General features: G+C 49.0%; 1 long non-coding RNA gene across 1 annotated transcript; it reads right to left on the reverse strand.

Annotated features, from left to right (window-relative positions):
- Positions 1–9,096: 9,096 nt before the first annotated feature.
- Positions 9,097–10,414, reverse strand: LOC121134595. Its single transcript, XR_005871699.1, has 2 exons — positions 9,939–10,414; positions 9,097–9,478 (listed from the first exon to the last, which is right to left on the reverse strand). It is a non-coding gene; the product is annotated as an uncharacterized LOC121134595 (long non-coding RNA).
- Positions 10,415–17,712: the final 7,298 nt, after the last annotated feature.

Genomic DNA, 17,712 nt, shown 5'->3' on the forward strand with positions numbered 1-17,712 from the left:
TCTTTGCTTTTACATATGAGATTCTGTCTCTGTGGTCTTTTGGGGTTCCTGCTATCTAGGCATAACACTGGCAGGTCTGGGAGAGTCTCCCTGAGGTCAAGACCTCTCAGCTGAGACCAAAGATAGTGTCTCCTTGGGGAATCAGCTGGAGTGAGGGGCATACTCTGGTGTGTATGAAGTCCATGCAGTGGGTGAGGTCTTGGGGAGGAAGCTGCCAGGGTGGAGGGAATATGTGATCTTGGTCTTCATATTACTACAGGAGAAACTAAGTCGTGATGCTGTCCATGTTCACAGGGGGCTGGTTAGGTTCACAGGCAGGACCTCCGGTGCGGGCCTTACTGGTTGAGTCTGCACCCTTCCTGGGGCTGTGAGCCGCACTTCTCAGCCTTCTGGATGTGTAAAAGAAGACAGAATCCTGATTTATATGTGAAATGTCCTGATATTTCAATTTTGGCAACCAGTTTAAAGTAAGTTAAAATAAATCAAGTGTGGAGAGCCAGCTCTGTGGGCCAGATGCAGCCCCGGTCTGTGATTCTGCAAGTTCAGTGGGCTCTTCCTGCTCCTCTGCCTCTTCGGGATGCAGCCAGGCGTAGTCAGTCAAGGCAGAGCACGGGAGGCAGGCTGGACCCTCCTCACCGTCCCCCAGGAAGCATGGCCCCTGTGCTGGTTACTCTGCTGCCACTGTGACAAAATACACTGACAGACACCTCAGGAAGCACAGGCTTACCCCTGCTCACAGCTCCAGGGCACAGCCCGCCAGGGTGGGGGTGATGCTGCAGACAGGAAGCAACACCACGTCCACAGTCAGAAAGCAGAGAGCGCCGAACACGGGCTGCCCAGCTCCCTTTTGGTCCGGGATAAAGAGAATGTGCCGCCCACAGTGGGCAGGTTTTCCCAGCTTAGCTAATACAGTCCTAATAATCTCCCACAGGTGTACCCGTCTCCCAGGTGACTCTGGGTTCTACAAAGTTGGCAATTAACACTAACTGTTATAGCCTATTTCCTCCCTACACACCACGTCTCGAGGGGACCTTGCAATGGCCTCTGTTCTTGTCCAGGCAGATAGGTCAATGGATCTCTTCCTGTCCTTTCTGTTTGGTACATCTGCCTCCACACCATCCTCCATACCCCATGATGACATTGGTGCCCTACCCATTAACCAGCACCCAAGTGGGAGGGGCACATCTATTCTGGCACGAGTGTCCAGACACCTGGACCAGGGTTCTGGAAACACATTTGAAACTTCAGGCCTGGAAAAACAACTTCAATGCCCACCACTAGGGTGTGGGGATGATTAAGTATGAGGGAATGGTAGACACTAGAATCTGTCTACACGAGCAGGACTAGAGCTGACCCCATAGCCGTGGCTCTCAGCTCTGTCTTCCCTGCCTATTTCTGTCGATAAAGTTTTATTGGTGTGTAGCGAAGCATACCTGTTCACATAGAGTTTCGTTAACTTCTAGTCCATGCAGTGGCAAGTGTTCATGGAAAAGTAAAGTGGAGGGCTGGAGAGGTGGCTTAGTCGTTAACGGCACTGGCTACTCTTCCAGAAGACCCCAGTTTAATTCCCAGCACCCATGTCAGGGGTCTCACAGACCCTGTGACTCCGTCTCCAGGGGATCCGAAGCCTGTCTCTGGCCCCCAAGCGTACTCGCACTCACATGCATACACGCGTGCGCACACACCTGCACATAATTCAAAAGGAAGGTAACGCGGCTGCAGAGGCTTTTCACTCTCTGGCCCTTCGAGAAAAAATGTTACTGACCTATAGATAACATCAGTTATCGCCAAGGTGGAAGGTGCCCCAAGACCCTCCGTTACTTGGGAGAAAGGCCAGAAGAGGAGGGGGGGGGAACGAAGGTAAGAAGGAGTGTGGGAAGCAGGAAGGGCGGGAGGAAAGGAAGGGAAGGAGGCAGGGAGGAAAGGAAGGGAAGGCGGCAGGGGGTTGTTTGGGCGTTGTGAGCAAAGAAAGGCGAATGAAACGCAGCTCCATGGTCCTTGTGTCTGACAGGTTCAGATGCTCCGGGATCTCAAAACCTTGTTGAATTCCACCAACTTTGAGACACCATGGAGGACACACAGGGTTAAAGTCACCAGATGAAAGCCTTTTCATGAAAGGTCCAAAGAGACAAAGTCAGCTACCTACCTGGGCTCACAGAGCTTTTTAAGTGCTGAGCTGGAATTCCAATCCAGGCCTCTTAGGAGAGAGAGAGGTGTTTTAGTTTACAAATATCCGTGTGTGTGGTGAGTGTGACAGCTACAGGTTGGGTCCACACAAGGCTGACTGCGGCACTCTCTGCCATTCCTAAGCTATCTCCTGGAGGCTATCTTTACCCAAGGAACTCAGATGCAGTCTTCAGGAAAGTCCCCTTTGACTTGGGGCCTGACAACCTGAGCTGTCACATTGGGGCCACCATCCTGAGCTGTCACACTGGGGGCCACCATCCTGAGCTGTCACACTGGGGACTCACCATCCTAGGCTGTCACACTGGGAGCTCACCATCCTGAGCTGGGAATCACCATCCTGAGCAGGTACACTGAGGACCCACCAGTCTGAGCTTGCACACTGGGGTGGTGTAGTATTTTCTGAGACACTGTATTTTACCGGTGTTCTCAGCATGCTGATATTTCACAGTACAAAGTCTCGGGGTGGCTGCTAATGCAACTCTAATGGCGCTAAGGTGATTAGGCGCGAGAGGCTTTTAGACAACGTGTTCACCAAAGGTGTTAAGAATGTCTTAAGTGCCTTAATAATATTCCCGCCCATCACAGACTGTGCCAAATTAGGCTGCTTCACTTTGCACTGCCCAAGGAAGGAATGAGGAATCTACTAGAAGGTAGATGGAGTGTTCTAGAACATACAAGGAGCTGTTTCCAGTTTGGGCAAATTAAAAGGCAAGGAAAAGTGCACACACATCCTACAGGAAGCCCACTTCTGGGAGGACCCTGGTCTCCAAGCAGGAGGCTGTGGGGCCTGGGCGGGGCCTGGGCTCCAGCCCTGCAGGCCCCTCCTAGGATGCAGGATGCTTTTTGTGTTCCAGCTTGTGACAGATCATAACCAGCAGCTAGACTCTCCCCATACGGGCTAGGAGCTCTGCAAAGTCCAACTGTGGTGACCCCTGTTGGAAAGTCACTGAGCTTTTAGAGGAGGTGACAATGAGGGCATTTCTGAGCTTGGGCCCTGTGTGACTATGGGTCACATGTTCCCAGAACTGCCTCCTATGCTGGCCCACTCTCTGCCCTCAGTGTCCTTGTCCGTAAAATGGCCCTAAGCATTTCCAGTGGCCTTGTTAAAAAAAAAAAAGTCATGCACATGGAATCATTTTAATAATGCCTTTTAAAGTTACACTTTAGTAGGAAAAAAAAAACAACCAAACAAATAAAACCCCCAAAACAAACATACAAACAAAAACAGTACCAAGCCCAAGGAACCTCCTTTCGAGGTTTGTTGGTCAGGGTAGTCCAAGAATCTCTCCAAATCACACGTAGGCTGTGGCTGTTGCTCCTGGTTGCCTCCCTGAGGTAAGTTCCTATTGCTGAAGACAGCATGCATTTCAGACCCAGGACTCCGAGGAAGACACAAGTTGGATCTGACTGGAAAGTCTCCTCCCCGAGGACTAGCGCATATAGCCCTATAGCTTCCAGTCCTACCCAGTAATGCCCAACATAGACGGAGGCTTCGGAGGAAGGAAAGCATGCATGGTACTGGAAAGCTAGGCCTTGGATCTCAGAGGAGACACTGCTGCGGACACGCTAATAAACCAGCATTATTTCCAGCCGTGCTCTAAAACTTATTCCTGTGCCCACAGGTAAGTGTGCCTCACCCCAAGTCAAAAACAAACAAACAAACAAACAAAAATCAATAAATAAAATTTCTCTTTGTAGTAGAAACCATCACAGAAGTTGTAACTGGCAAAACGCATCGATCAATGGATTGTTATGTGACCAGCCCCAACGGATATGTCTACAGCACAACTATACTTAAGGCTGTTGTAGAAGGCAGGGCAGAAAGACTCTAAGAGCCAGAGGACCAGGAGGTCTGATGTGAGACTGTGTCTCCTAGAAATGACCGGGAGGCGACACACAAGACACCTCAACGACGTGGTGGGCCAAACAAGACCCGTATCACACAACGCCAATAGGAGGAGGGAGTCCCAGTAGGCCCCACCCCCTAGACCAAGGACTGTGGGCAACTAATGAGAACTTCGAACCCCTAATTGCCTATCCAGTACCAAGTGGTCAGCCATGAGTTCACATACACACAAACCACACTAAACTGACACATCAAGTTGTGTTTACATATTTAACCGTGTGTGTGTGTGTGTGTGTGTGTGTGTGTGTGTGTGTGTGTGTGTGTGTGTGTGTCAGGAATAATCAAAGAGAAAAGGCCAGCAATTATTGAGAGGGAGGGGTTGGAAGGAGGAAAGGGGAGTAGGAAGTGATGTGATTGTATTTCAACACATTTTATTTACACCCTGACCACAGCTTCCCCTCCCTCCTTTCCTGCCAGCCCCTCCCCACAACTCCGCCTCGCCCCCACCCCCACCCCATCCGCTCCTCCATGTCTATTCAGAAAAGGGCAGGTCTCCCAAAACACCGCGTATTAAGTTGCAGTTAAGACTAAGTACCTTCCTTCCAAGGATCCACAAGGCTACCCAGTATGAGGAGTAGGGTCCCAAAAGCCAGCCAAAGAGTCAGAGACAGTCCCTGCTCCACTGTTAGGAGCCCCACAAGAGGACCAAGCTACACAGCTGTAACACGTATGCAGACGGCCTAGGTCAGGCCCATGCAGGCTCCCTGGTTGTTGGTTCATTCTCTGTGAGCCCCTGTGAGTCCAGGTCAATTGATTCTGAGGGTTTTCTTGTGGTGTCCTCAACACCGCTGACTCCTACAATCCTGTCTCCCCCCTCTTCTTCAGGTTTCCCGGAGCTCAACCTAACGTTTGGCTGTGGGTCTCTGCATCTGTTTCCAATAGTTGCTGGGTGAAGCCTCTCTAGTGACAACAGGGCTAGGCACCAATCTATGAGCATAACAGAATGTCATTACATTGACTTTTTTCCCCCATTCCGTTTTGTTTCTAGCCTAGGTCTCTGGGCCATGCAACCTCTGGGTCCTGGCACTGTAGAGAGTGTCAGGGGTCTCATCCTGGACCAGTGGTTGGGTGGACCAGGTTGGGTCCACCCCCACAATCTCTGCACTACACTTACCCAGTATGTCCCATAGGCAGGACAGACTGTAGGTTGAAGGTTATGTGGCTGGGTTGGAGTCCCAATCCCTCCACTGGAAGTCTTGCCTGGTCACAGGAGATAGCCAGTTCAGGCTGCATATCTGCTGTTGCTAGGTGTCTAGCTGGGGTCATCCTGGTAGATTCCTAGGCTTCTACCTCGCCCGGAAATGCCCCCTTTCCAGTCATCTCTTTGAGTACTCTCCCCATCCCCACCTCACCTGACCCCTCATGTCCCCATCCCCACCCCACCTGACCCCTCATGTTCCCATCCCCACCCCCCACCCGAAGTTTATCCCAAAGATCTCTTCTATTTCCCTTTCCCAGGGAGATTCATTTGGCCCCCTTGAGTCCTTGTTATCCAGCTTCTTTGGGGCTGTGGATTGTAGCCTGGTTGTCCTTTACTTTACAGATAATATCCACTTATGAGTTGAGTACATACCATGTTTGTCTTCCTGGGTTTGGGCTACCTCACTTAGGATTTTTTTTTCTAGTTTCACCCATTTGACTGTAAATTTCATGGTGTCATTGTTTTTTAACAGCTGGATAATACTCCATTGTGTAAATGCACATTTTTCTTTCTCTACCCATTCTTCAGCTGAGGGACATCTAGGTTGTTTACAGGTTCTGGCTATTATGAATAATGCTGCTATGAACACAGCTGAGCAAGTGTCCTTGTGGTAGGACTGTGCGTCCTTGGGTATATGAACAAGAGTGGTACAGCTGGGCCTTGAGGTAGAACAATTCCCAATTTTCTGAGAAACCGCCATGTTGATTTCCAAAGCCACTTGTACGAGTTTGTGCTCACGCCAGCAGTGGAGAAGTGTTCCCTTTGCTCCACATCCTCTCTTGTGGTTTTGATCTTAGCCATTCTGACAGGTGTAAGACAGAATCTCAGGGTCATTTTGATTTGCATTTCCCGGATGGCTGAAGATATTAAACATTTCTTCAGGTGTTTCTCAGCCATTTGAGATTCTCGTGTTGAGAACTCTGTTTAGATCTGTACCCCATTTTTAAATTGTATTATTTGGATTTTTTGATGTCTAGTTTCTTGAATTCTTTATGTAATTTAGAAATGAGTCCTCTGTCAGATGTGGGGTTGGTGAAGATCTTTTCCCATTTTGTAGGCTGTCATTTTTGTCCTATTGATAGTGACCTTTGCCTTACAGAAACGCTACAGTTTCATGAGGTCCCATTTATTAATTGTTAATTGTAGTGCCTGCAGCATTGGTGATCTGTCCAGGAAGTTGTCTCCTATGCTAATGCATTCGAGGCTTTTCCCACTCTCTCTTCTATCAGGTTCAGTGTAACTGGATTTATGCTTAGGTTTTTCATCCACTTGGACTTGAGTTTTGTGCAGGATGATAGACATGAACCTATTTGCATTCTTCGACATCCAGTTACACCATCACTGTCTGCTGAAGATGCTTTCTTTTTTTCCATGGCATAATTTTGACTTGTCAAAAATCAGATGTCCATCGGCATGTGGATTTATGTCTGGGCCTTCGATTCAATTCCATTGATCTGCCTGTCTGTTTTTGTGCCGATACCATGCTGTTTTCATTACTATAGCTCTGCAGCAGAGCTTGAAGTCAGCAATGGTGATAATTCTCGAAGTTCTTTTATTGTACAGGTTTGTTATAGCTATCCTGTTTTTTTTTCATATGAAGTTGAGTATTGTTCTTTCAAGGTCTGTAAAGAATTGTGCTGGGATTTTGATGGAGGTTGCATTGGATCTGTAGATTGGTTTTGGTAGGACGGCCATTTTTACTATGTTTATCCTACCGATCCGTGAGCATGGGAGATCTCTCCATCTCCTGACATTTTCTCCAATTTCTTCCTTCAAAGACTTGAAGTTCTTGTCACACAGGTCTTTCACTTGCTTGGGTAGAGTTACACCAAGATGTTGATATTATTTGTGGCTACTGTGAAGGGTGCATTTGTTTCTTTTTGCTCTAGAGCTGTCAGGTGTGCTGTTAAACTGCTGGAATGAGAGCTTTCCAGACTCTCTCTGAAGGCTCTCGGTACTGCGATCTCTCCCGTTAGCACTTATGTGGTGTGTCCCATAGGGTTGGGTGCATTGCACATTCATTTTCGTTGACTTTTAGGAAGTCTTTAATTTCTTCCTTTGTTTCTTCGACACAGTAATCTTTCAGTATAGAGTTGTTCAGTTTCCATAAGCTTGTAGGTTTTTTTCATTGTTTCTGTTATTATTGAAATTCAGCTTTAATCTGTAGTGGTCTTATAGGAGGCAGGGAGTTATTTCATTTTCTTGCATCTGTTGAGGCTTGCTTTGTGACTGAGTATGTGGGCAGTCTAGAAAGTTCTATGAGGTTTTGAGAAGAAAATGTATTCTTTTGTGTTTGGACGAAATGTTCTGTAGATACCTGTTAGATCCATTTGGTTCACAGTGTCTGTTAATTCCCGTGTTTCTCAGTTTAGTTTTTGTCTGGATGGTCTGCCCATTGGTGAGAGGTATCAAAGCCTCCTACTATCAATGTGTGAGGGTTTATTTAAGCTTTAGTAGTGTTTCATTTATAAATATGGGTACAATTGTTTTGGGACATAGAAATTGAGAACTGAGACATCATCTTGGTGGATTTTTCCTTTGATGAATATGAAGTATCCTTCCCTATCTCTTTTGATTAATTTTGCTGGGAAGTCTGTTTTGTTATATATTAAAATTGCTACACCAGCTTGCTTTTTGGGTCCATTTGCTTGGAAAACCTTTGACTCTTCACTCTGATGCAGTTTCTACCTTTGATGTTGAGGTGTGTTTCTTGTGTGCAACAGAAGGGTGGATCCCACTTTCACATCCATTCTGTTAGTCTGTGTTTTTTAATTGGGGAACTGGGTTCATTGATATGAATGACCAGTGATTGTTAATTCCTGTTATTTTGTTGTCGTTAGTGTTGTTGTTGTTGTTACTGTGTGTGTGTCACTTCTTTTGATTTTGCTGGTGTGAGAATACTTATTGCCTGTGTTTTCATGGGTGAAGTTAACTTTCTTAGGTTGGAGTTCTCCTTTTAGTTCCTTTTGTAGGACTGGACTTATGGAAAGATACTGTTTAAATTTGACTTTGTCATAGAATATCTTATTTTCTCCATCTATGGTGATTGAAAGTTTTAGTATTCTGCAGTGCTGGGATTAAAGTCGTGAGCCACTACCACCTGTCTTGGGTATAGTGTTCTGGAATGGCATCTATGGTCTCTTCCAGTCTGCAAGTCATCTGTCCAGGCCTTCTGGCTTTTTGAATCTCTGTTGAGAAGTCAGGTGTAATTCTAATTGGTCTGCCTTCACGTATTACTTGGCCTTTTTCCTTTACAGCTTTTTTTTTTATTCTTTCTCTGTTCTGTGTGTTTAATGTTTTGATTATTATGTGGTGCAGGGACTTTTTTTCTGGTCCAACCTATTAGGTATTCTATAAGCTCCTTATACTTTCATAGGCATGTCCTTCTTTAGGTTAGGAAAATTTTCTTCTATGATTTGTTGAAGATACTTTCTGGGCTTTTGCACTGGGCTTCTTCTCTGTCTTCTATTATTCTCTGTCTTCCTATTATTCTTAGACTTGGTCTTTTCATAGGGTCCCAGATTTCCTGGGTATTTTGAGTCAGGAATTTTGTAGATTTAACATTTTCCCTGACCACTATATCAATTTCTTCTATTGTATCTTCTACTCCTGAGATTCTCTCTCCCATCTCCTGTTGGTTATACTTGCATCAGTAGTTCCTGCTCACCTACTTTTTTTCCATCTCCAGGATTTCCTCCCAGTACTAGGGAGACTGAGGTAGGAAGTTACCAATTTTGAGGGAGTCTGTGTTATTTACTGGGACCTTGTCTTTACTAAGACAACAACAGCAACAAGGGTTATATTTAACTTAATATATCCAAAACATTTTTATTTCAACTTGCAGGCATAAGACTGTGTGAATAAATAGTTTACAGGGGCTGAGAAGATGGTTCAGAGGCTAAGAGTTCAAGTCCCCAGCATTCACATACAAATCCGGACATGGCTGTGGGTGCCTGTGACTCTGGTGCTGCTGGAAGTCCAGCCAATGCATTCAGGTCACTCAGTCGAGGTTCTCTGAGTGAGGGTCACCCTCCTGGGCACTGGGCTCTGGGCTGACAAGGAGGCCTGAGTCCTCGTCACAGAGCAGGCTGGCCTGTGAGGGACCCACGCTCCGGACCTGTTTGTTCCTTATGTGTTTGGAATTGTAGGTGGGGACGTTTTGGCAGGACCACTCTTGGATGTCACTGAAAGAAGAAGAAAGGCCAGGGTTCACTTTTTGCCCTGTCCTTGAGGTCCCGATGGGATGACAGCAGAGAGACCAGGCCCTGGCAGTGCTCTAAGGAGGGACAAGCCAGCCACTGTCTCCGCCCCCAGGAAGGGTTCCAACCTATGATGGCCCTGACAGCCTGGTCCACATCCCAAGCTGTCACTTGCATTTTACACAAGCCCTCACAGCCACTGTGCCTGTAGGACTTCTCACCAACCTCTGCTTTGGAACAAGTTTTAAACTTTTTTGCATCACCCTAGAAAAGGTTTTAGAGTGTTGGGGTGAAACCAGTGATAGAGAGTGCTTGCTTACCTGACATAGGCGAGGCTCTGGGGTCCACTCCCAACACCCTCGGGGTTATTACAAAACACAGCAAACACACAAAGAGTAGCGTGTGTCATATAACACAAAGTATAGAGCATGTGACGCACACGTACCCCTTACAGCAATGCAGAACAAGTCGCATGGAAATTAGACCTCTGCTTATTTCATGAATGGTCAACTTCTCAGCCTTTCTTCCTGTGGTTGGCCTCACTTCCTCCGCACCCATTCCAGGTTACTCCAAAGCAAATCCTGGGCACGATGTGGCTGTATCCACAGCCGTTTCTTTGAACTTGGTGGTGTAAAAACATGGAGTCTGCATCACTACTTTGGAGGAAAAGCTGCATACTGGAAACGAAAAGACAGAGAACAGCGCAAGGGCAGTGCTGCCCAGAGGGGCTAGCGCTGGACTCGAGGCCCCTGGAGGACTCACTCTGAGTGGTGACACAGGTCATATGCAGAGATGGTCTCTGGGCAGTTGGGGGAGAGTGAGAGGAGGAAGCTTTGTCTGCGTAGCTGACAGTGGTTTAGTGTCACACCTGAGCATCCCACTAGCCTGTCCAGTGTGCAGGCAAGGACACCAAGGAGTGAAGCTTTGTATTAGTCAGGCTTCTCTAAAGGAGCAGAAGTGATAGAATGAACACACACACACACACACACACACACACACACACACACACACACACACACACACACAATTTATTGTCTGGGGTGAGGTGGTGTAGTTAGTTCAACAAGGGCTGTCTCCCAACAGAAACATGGAGAATCCTATAGTCGCTCCCCCCTCCTCCCCCCACCCACTGCCCCTGTTGGTTGTCCCAGCAGTCCCCACATGGTGCTTGAGTCTGGGAGGATTCCTGGAGAGCTGCTGGACTTCCGCTGGGATCCTGAAGACATTGGATTCAGTACTGGTGACAGCAACAGGATCGAAGAACCGCTCAGGAGTCTCCGTCTCCCGCGTCCTCTTCTGTGGGCTGCCACCAGACAGTGTGCCCCAGATTTGGGATGGGAAGAGGCAGGCAGAGCTTGGTGAGTTCGAGGCCAGCCTAGTCTGCAGAGCGAGTTTCAGAAAGAAAGAAAGGAAGGAAGGAGGAAGGAGGAAGGAAGGAAGGCAGGAAGGAGGAGGGAAGGAAGGTAGGAAGGAGGAAGGAAGGAGGAAGGAGGAAGGAAGGAAGGAAGGAGAAAAGAAGGAAGGAAGGAAGGAAAGAAGGAAGGAAGGAAGGAAGGAAGGAAGGAAGGAAGGAAGGAAGGCAAGAAGGCAGGAAGGCAGGAAGGAAGGGAGGCTGTGAGGTGGTGACCCACGGGAGGCAGAGGCAGGGGGATCTCTGTGATTTTGAGGCCAGCCTGGTCTACAGAGCAAGTTCCAGGACAGCCAGGTTATACAGAGAAACCCTGTCTTGGAAAAAAAAAAGATCCAAACCAAACAACAACAAAGCAAAACCCAAAACAACAACAACTGTAGGAGGAAGCCTGTATGCTGCCATTAACCATGTGACTTACTAGAGGCGCATACAGATGAGGTAATAAAAGAGCAGTTGGCCACACCCACTTTAGGCATGACTAAAGACGTATACGTACGCAGGTGGTGAACTACATCACTAGCCAGGCCCACTTTTGGGCATGGCTAGGGGGCGTTACGGGGGAAGGCATAAAAGACAGCACACAGGAAGTCTCGGTCTCTTTTCCCTGATTTCGGCTTCCACTTCGGCAGCGGGAAAACTACTGGGCTCATCTGGGTTACTTGCTTGGTATCTTGTGAGTAATTTCTACAATAAATACTTAGTTTTATTTTCAGTAAGTGTGCCGTTTATTGTTACAGCATCAAACAACAATAACCCCACCAGAATAACCCTCACAGGCAAGCCTAGCTGCTTGGGTTTTAGTTGATTACACATGTGGCCAAGTTGACAACCAGGATTAGACATCACAGGCATTTGGGCCAGCCTGCCAGTGGTCCAGACCCTGGTGTGCCCTATTTCCAGTGTGAACTTGAGCCTGCCCCAAACCTTAGGCCTCAGTTTCCCCACCAGCAGAATGGTGGTGATAACGCAGCAACACACTGTGAGGCTGAGATAAATTATTCGAAGGACAGTACTGACAGCAGTGCCTGGCAGAGCAGACCAGAGTAGCCTCAAGATTAGTATTGTCTTTGACATATTATTGTATGTGTGTGTGTGTGTGTGTATGTATATGTATGTATGTATGTATGCATGCATGCATGCATGCATATTTGGTTGAAACAGGACTTCTTGTAGTCCAGACTGGCCTCAAACTTGTTAAGCAGCAGAAAGTGACCTTGAAATTCTCATCCCCCTGCCTCAGTCTCTGGCGTGCTGGGGTACAGGCTTGTGCCACCTCTCCCAGCTCCTCGTGAGACGGCTTTTCACTATTTTTATTTTATTTTATCTTATTTGAGACAGGTTCTCATATAGTCTAAGCTGGCCTCCAAGTTGGCTGTATGTAGCCTAGGCTAGCCTTGAACTCAGCTACATAGCTGAGTGCGACCTAAAACCTCCCATCTCTTGCCTCTGCCTGCAATGTGCTGGGATGACCCACCTGCCTCCTGCACCTGTTCCGTGTGGTGCAGAGGATGGACCCGGGGCTTCCTGCATGCTGGACAGGCGTTTTACACCCTCAGTCCCTGAAATGTCATCAGCAGCTAAGAGTGCTGTGCCATTGCTCCCTGAGCAGGGCTGGTCCATCCTTCCCCCTTGTCTTCCTGGTGGTGACAGGATCTCCTGGAGCCCTAGCGTCAACCCATGTTTAGAAGCATTTAGGCTTCTGAGTCCTTGAAACTTGGAGCCACATCTGGGACTGTGGGGCACCCCTGAGCCCAGCCCACAAGTCCATGACTCACCTCTGCTGTCTGGGGAAGCCAATCAGCCTAAAAGACAGCCCCGACTCCCCCCCGGGATCCCCAGCTGCTGCTCCTGGCATGATCAGTGCCACCCGCCACCCCCTTCCCTGCCAGACACTTGGGCAGGCTGCCAGGACTGATTGCCAGTCCCACCAGGATGGCAGCAGACAGCCCCCGCCAGCCAGGCTCTCTCTCTCTCTCTCTCTCTCTCTCTCTCTCTCTCTCTCTCTCTCTCTCTCTCTCTCTCTCTCTCTCTCTCTCCCTCTCTCTGTCTGTCTGTCTGTCTGTCTCTCCCTCCCTCCCTCTCTTTTCCCCCTCCCCCCTCATCTCTCCTGTCTCCCTCTGTCTCCTCTCTTATTCTCTATCTCTCCCTCTCTTCTCCCCCTCCTCTCTCCTCTCTCTCCTCCCTCTCTCTCTCTCTCTCTCTCTCTCTCTCTCTCTCTCTCTCTCTCTCTCTCTCTCTCTCTCTCTCTCTCTCTCTCTCTCTCTCTCTCTCTCTCTCTCTCTCTCTCCCCGTCTTGTACAGTTTCGCATGCTGCTTATTCTCCCTTCTCCTGGGCTGGGCTGTTTTGCTCTCGGTTTCAAATTCATTTTTAGATTCCAGCCTCCTCCCTCCCCGCAGCCCCTGATTCTATTCTTAGACAGGCAATGGGGGTGTGCTTGGGCTTCGCAGCGAAGTAGACAGAAGTTTGCCCACGTGCTCCGGCCGCCTGAGATAGAGTTAATTAAAAAAGAGGCTTTGAGCGGCAGGTTCATTGGCCGGAAACGCAGCTGGCTGCGGAGGCTGCCGCTGCCCGCCCGCCTAGGGTGCCCACTCTAGAGCTGCTCTGCGGGTGGACCGGTGGACACTAGATGCTTGCTCTGGTCGCCCCGCCCCTCAAGGCCCAGGCGGGGTGCTCCTGGACTCAGCAGCCCGCTTGATGGCTTATTGGTTAAATATGAACTCTCCAAGCATGTTGGCTGCTGAGAGATTTTTTAATTAGATAAATAAATTTTAAAGGCTCTGGGAGCAGGGCTGCCTCCAGGAACCAGAGCCAGAGAAATAAGCTTTGTCTGCCCAAGAAAGCTGACCTTCCTCAAGGCCAGCCTGAGAGCTCTCTGGAGGAAAGGCTGGGAGCGCCAAGAAGAGGGAAGGAGGGGGCAGGGAGCGAGATGAAGGGGAGGTCTGAGGGCCTAGGGGTCTGAGGGTGAGGGATCGCCTAGAGAGAAAGGCAGCAAGTGAGAAAGCAGAGCCAGACCGGCAGGTTTAGAAGTTCAGCTCTAGTCATTCCAGCTGTGTGACCTTAGGCAGTGATTAACTTCTCTGTGCTTCTCTTGTCCTTTGTATAAAATAATAGTATCCCTCTTCAAGTTCACACAGAGGGCTTCAGCGGCACAAAATGAGAATTGCCACTTAATCTAAAGTGGTTGTGACACTAAAAGACACAGATACCCACCACAGACAAAAGAGGAGATGGCAGGCAGGGACCCTGGTCTGAGCAGGTGACAGGCCTGGCAGAGTGAGGCCAGCCCCCGGCATTGTGAGTTTTCAGTGGTCACGGGGCTTCTGCCTGGATACTCTGGCACTCGGGGGTCACTGTGCCAAAAGAAACAGGATACGGAGCTGTTCCTGGGCAGGCTCTTGGACACCCAGACCCAGTCCATGTGACTCAGAACGGCTCCAAAACGAAATCCAAGTTGGGCATTCATACCCAGCAATAAACCAGAAGGAACTGGTGTGCGGGTCAGCTTTGTGTTGCTGGGGAAACCGGGTGAGAGGAACGCTTCAGAAGCAGGAAGTGAGCACGTGGTCCGCAGTTTCAGAGACTTCGGTCTCTGGCCCCCCAACTCTGTTGTTTCGTCCCTGCGGTGTCAGTGTGTCACAGTGAGGAGAGCCAGTGTGAGCCCACGCCCCAAAGGGTTTATCCCAGAGTGGCCTCACTTCCTGCTAGGTCCTACCTCAAGGGCCCGCCCTTCCCCTCCCAGCAGCCCCACAGGCTGGTTGCTGTACTTTAGAGATGAGCCTAAACTGGGTGTCCGTTCCCACCCAGTTGATAGCCTCCCTCTGATTTCTCAGGACAGGGATTCAGTCTTAGGAAATTTTAAACATTAGAGTGAAATGAGCGAGGTATAAATGAACCCACTAACGCTCACGATTCTGTGACACCGAGGCTTCCACTTAGAGCCACCAACCATCGCATTCCACGGCTGCCTTTCCAGGACCCACCGGCTGCTTCCACCATGGCTGGACTGTTTTAGTTTACATGCTCCCCTGGGTGGTACAGAGAACTAACATCTTCCCGTCCTCACTGGCCTTCACTGCCCATTAAAAAATAATTCTAGGCTGGGCCTGCTGGCACACACCTGATCCCAGCACTCAGGAAGCCAAGGCAGTGGACCCTGAGGCCTTTCTGGTAGCTAACCTACCCTCCTTGGTAAGCTCCAGGCCGGTAAAAGACCTGTCTCAAAAAGCAAGGTGATCTTTACGCAATCCACATGTAAGCATAGTTCTCACCCCTCCGGGAGAATCCTCTCTTTGCAACATAAAGACACCATTGCGGAAACCCACCACCCATCAGAATGCAGAGTTGTGGAGGCCGGTCCCCACTGGTACATTTACAACACAACTCCCACACCTGAAGCTCTGGAATGTTTGCAGAAAAGAGGGCAGAAAGATTGTGAGAGCCAGGGGAACGGGGAGTGAGCTGTGAGATCCTGTCTCCAGGACAGGCAGAAGCCACACACCAACATGGCTGTCTAAACACAACCTGAACAAGGGAAACACCAGTAGGCATGTTAAAGTGGATTGGAGAAAGCCCTAGAGGCCTCAGTCTCTACAGCCTGTACAAAGAACTACAGGCAGCCAAGGAATGTTGAGGGTTGGAGAAATAGTCTTCCCCAAGAAGTACATACCAATTGGTTATTCAATACCAAATGGTCAGCCCTGAAAACATACGTACAGGCAGCATACAGAATGAACAGAGAGTATTTATGTGTTTAGAACACACAAACACACACACACATGTAACATCAGTTAAAGTAAAAAATGCCTTGGATTTGAGAGACAGCAAGAGCAAGCTGGGGGGCACATGGGAAGTTTTGGAGGGAGGAGAGGGAAGAAGTGATGGAATTATATTGTAATCTCAAAAATTATTTTTAAAAACCCCAAGATGGGCAATACCTGAGCCTACCTCTGGCCTAAAACCTGCACACCCTCACGCATGTGTTCATCTGACCACACATATGAACCTGGGTGCATACAAACATCACACACACACACACACACACACACACACACACACACACACACACACACCCCTACCTAGCCAGCCTGGGGGTGTTTCTCTACTGATTACATGGCTGAGTATCTTCTCATTCGTGTCCAGGCTGTGGCTTGGATCTGAAGTGCCACCCACAGCTTTCAGTGTTTTGTGTTTTGAGACTGTGTGTCTTTCTTTCTTTTTTTTTTTTTTTTTTTTTTTTTTTTTTTGGTTTTTCGAGACAGGGTTTCTCTGTGGCTTTGGAGGCTGTCCTGGAACTAGCTCTGTAGACCAGGCTGGTCTCGAACTCACAGAGATCCGCCTCCCTCTGCCTCCCGAGTGCTGGGATTAAAGGCGTGAGCCATTGCTGCCTGGCTAGGCTCCGAGTGTTTGAACACTTGGCATCCAGCTAGTGACACCATTTTTCCCCTGGAAGACTGAGCAAGCTTTGTCTGTGGCCTACCTGAAGAAAGAGGGGTTCACTAGAGACAGACCTCAAAGGCCATGTTGATTTCTGGTTCTGGCTCCCGTCCTCTGAGTTCTGATTCAGCAAGAGGTGACTGTGCCATCCGACGCCTGGGACGGAGTCTCTCCACGCCTATGCCTTTCCTCCCATGAGCTGGTGAGCCACAACAACCATCACCCCACTCAAGCTGCAACTTTCAGTGTGGCAGAAAAAGCTGCTTAGACTCTACCCAACCATGACAGAGCATCTTAAGGGAAACAGCTTAAGGGAAAAGGACTTGTTTTGTCTTGAGGCTCCAGAAGTTTCTTCCTGTGGCTGACTCTGGGCTGGGGTTAAACACATCTTGACTGGAGGGTGTTATGAGGTATGCCTGCTCACCTCAGGCAGCCAAGAAACAGAGAGAGCCAGGGAGAGGCTGGGGGTAGGAACCCTGCAAAGACCCAGCTCCAGGGACCCCTTTCCTTCTACAAGACTCCACCATCTCCCCACAATGCCATCAATTAAACCATGGACAAACTAAAATGCTTCTGATCCAATCATATTCTCCACCCTGCCACCTGGCCACCAGTGAGCATTTGAGGGACATCTCAGATCATGGTGTCTCTTCACAGCAATTAAAAAACAACGGCCAGTCGTGTTTCCAGGAGTCTTGTCGCTCGGGGGCATCCGTGAGTCTTTCTCTGGGGCAGGAGGTATGGGAACCACAGACTGGGTCAGCATTCTGCTTAGTGAGCACTCCCCAGCATAAGCCCAGATCTTACCCCCAGCATGTACCGTACATTTTACCCCTCCACACTGTCATCAGCACTTGGCATCCAAACGGTATGACCTGTCTTCCTCCAGGGCCAGTGGTACCAACCTCACGGCATGACCTGTCTCTCTCCAGCCCAGTGGTATGAAGAGAATTTCCAGAAGGGTAAGGTGCCTGCAACGCCCTGTCATTTCCATGCATCACATTTGTTGAAAGCAAGCCAGGAGTCCAGGCTGTCCTCCTGAGGACCGGCTCCACAGCCGGAGGGGAGCGCTCTCTGTGCTGAGAAGCTGTGTGACAAAGGTCACCCTTGCTGATGACCCCCAGAATCATCCCTGGTGGCTTCTCTCCCAGGAGGTGACATTTGGGAGAGTCTATAGACATCTGCATAAGCATGGGTGTTTGTGTGTGCTTCCTCTCTGACCCACACGGCCCTGGAGAGACACTGTTGTCACTTGAGAAACCACTGAAGACACTGGGAAGCACAGACAAGGCCACTGTTGCACCTGTGTGGTCAGCGTGATGCCAAACAGGCTCTTTCTCCAACACCAACTCCCTCACAGGAAAGGTTTCCACT

Source organism: Mesocricetus auratus, unplaced genomic scaffold, assembly GCF_017639785.1.
Source record: "Mesocricetus auratus isolate SY011 unplaced genomic scaffold, BCM_Maur_2.0 Super-Scaffold_100028, whole genome shotgun sequence".
Classification (NCBI taxonomy): Eukaryota; Metazoa; Chordata; class Mammalia; order Rodentia; family Cricetidae; genus Mesocricetus; species Mesocricetus auratus.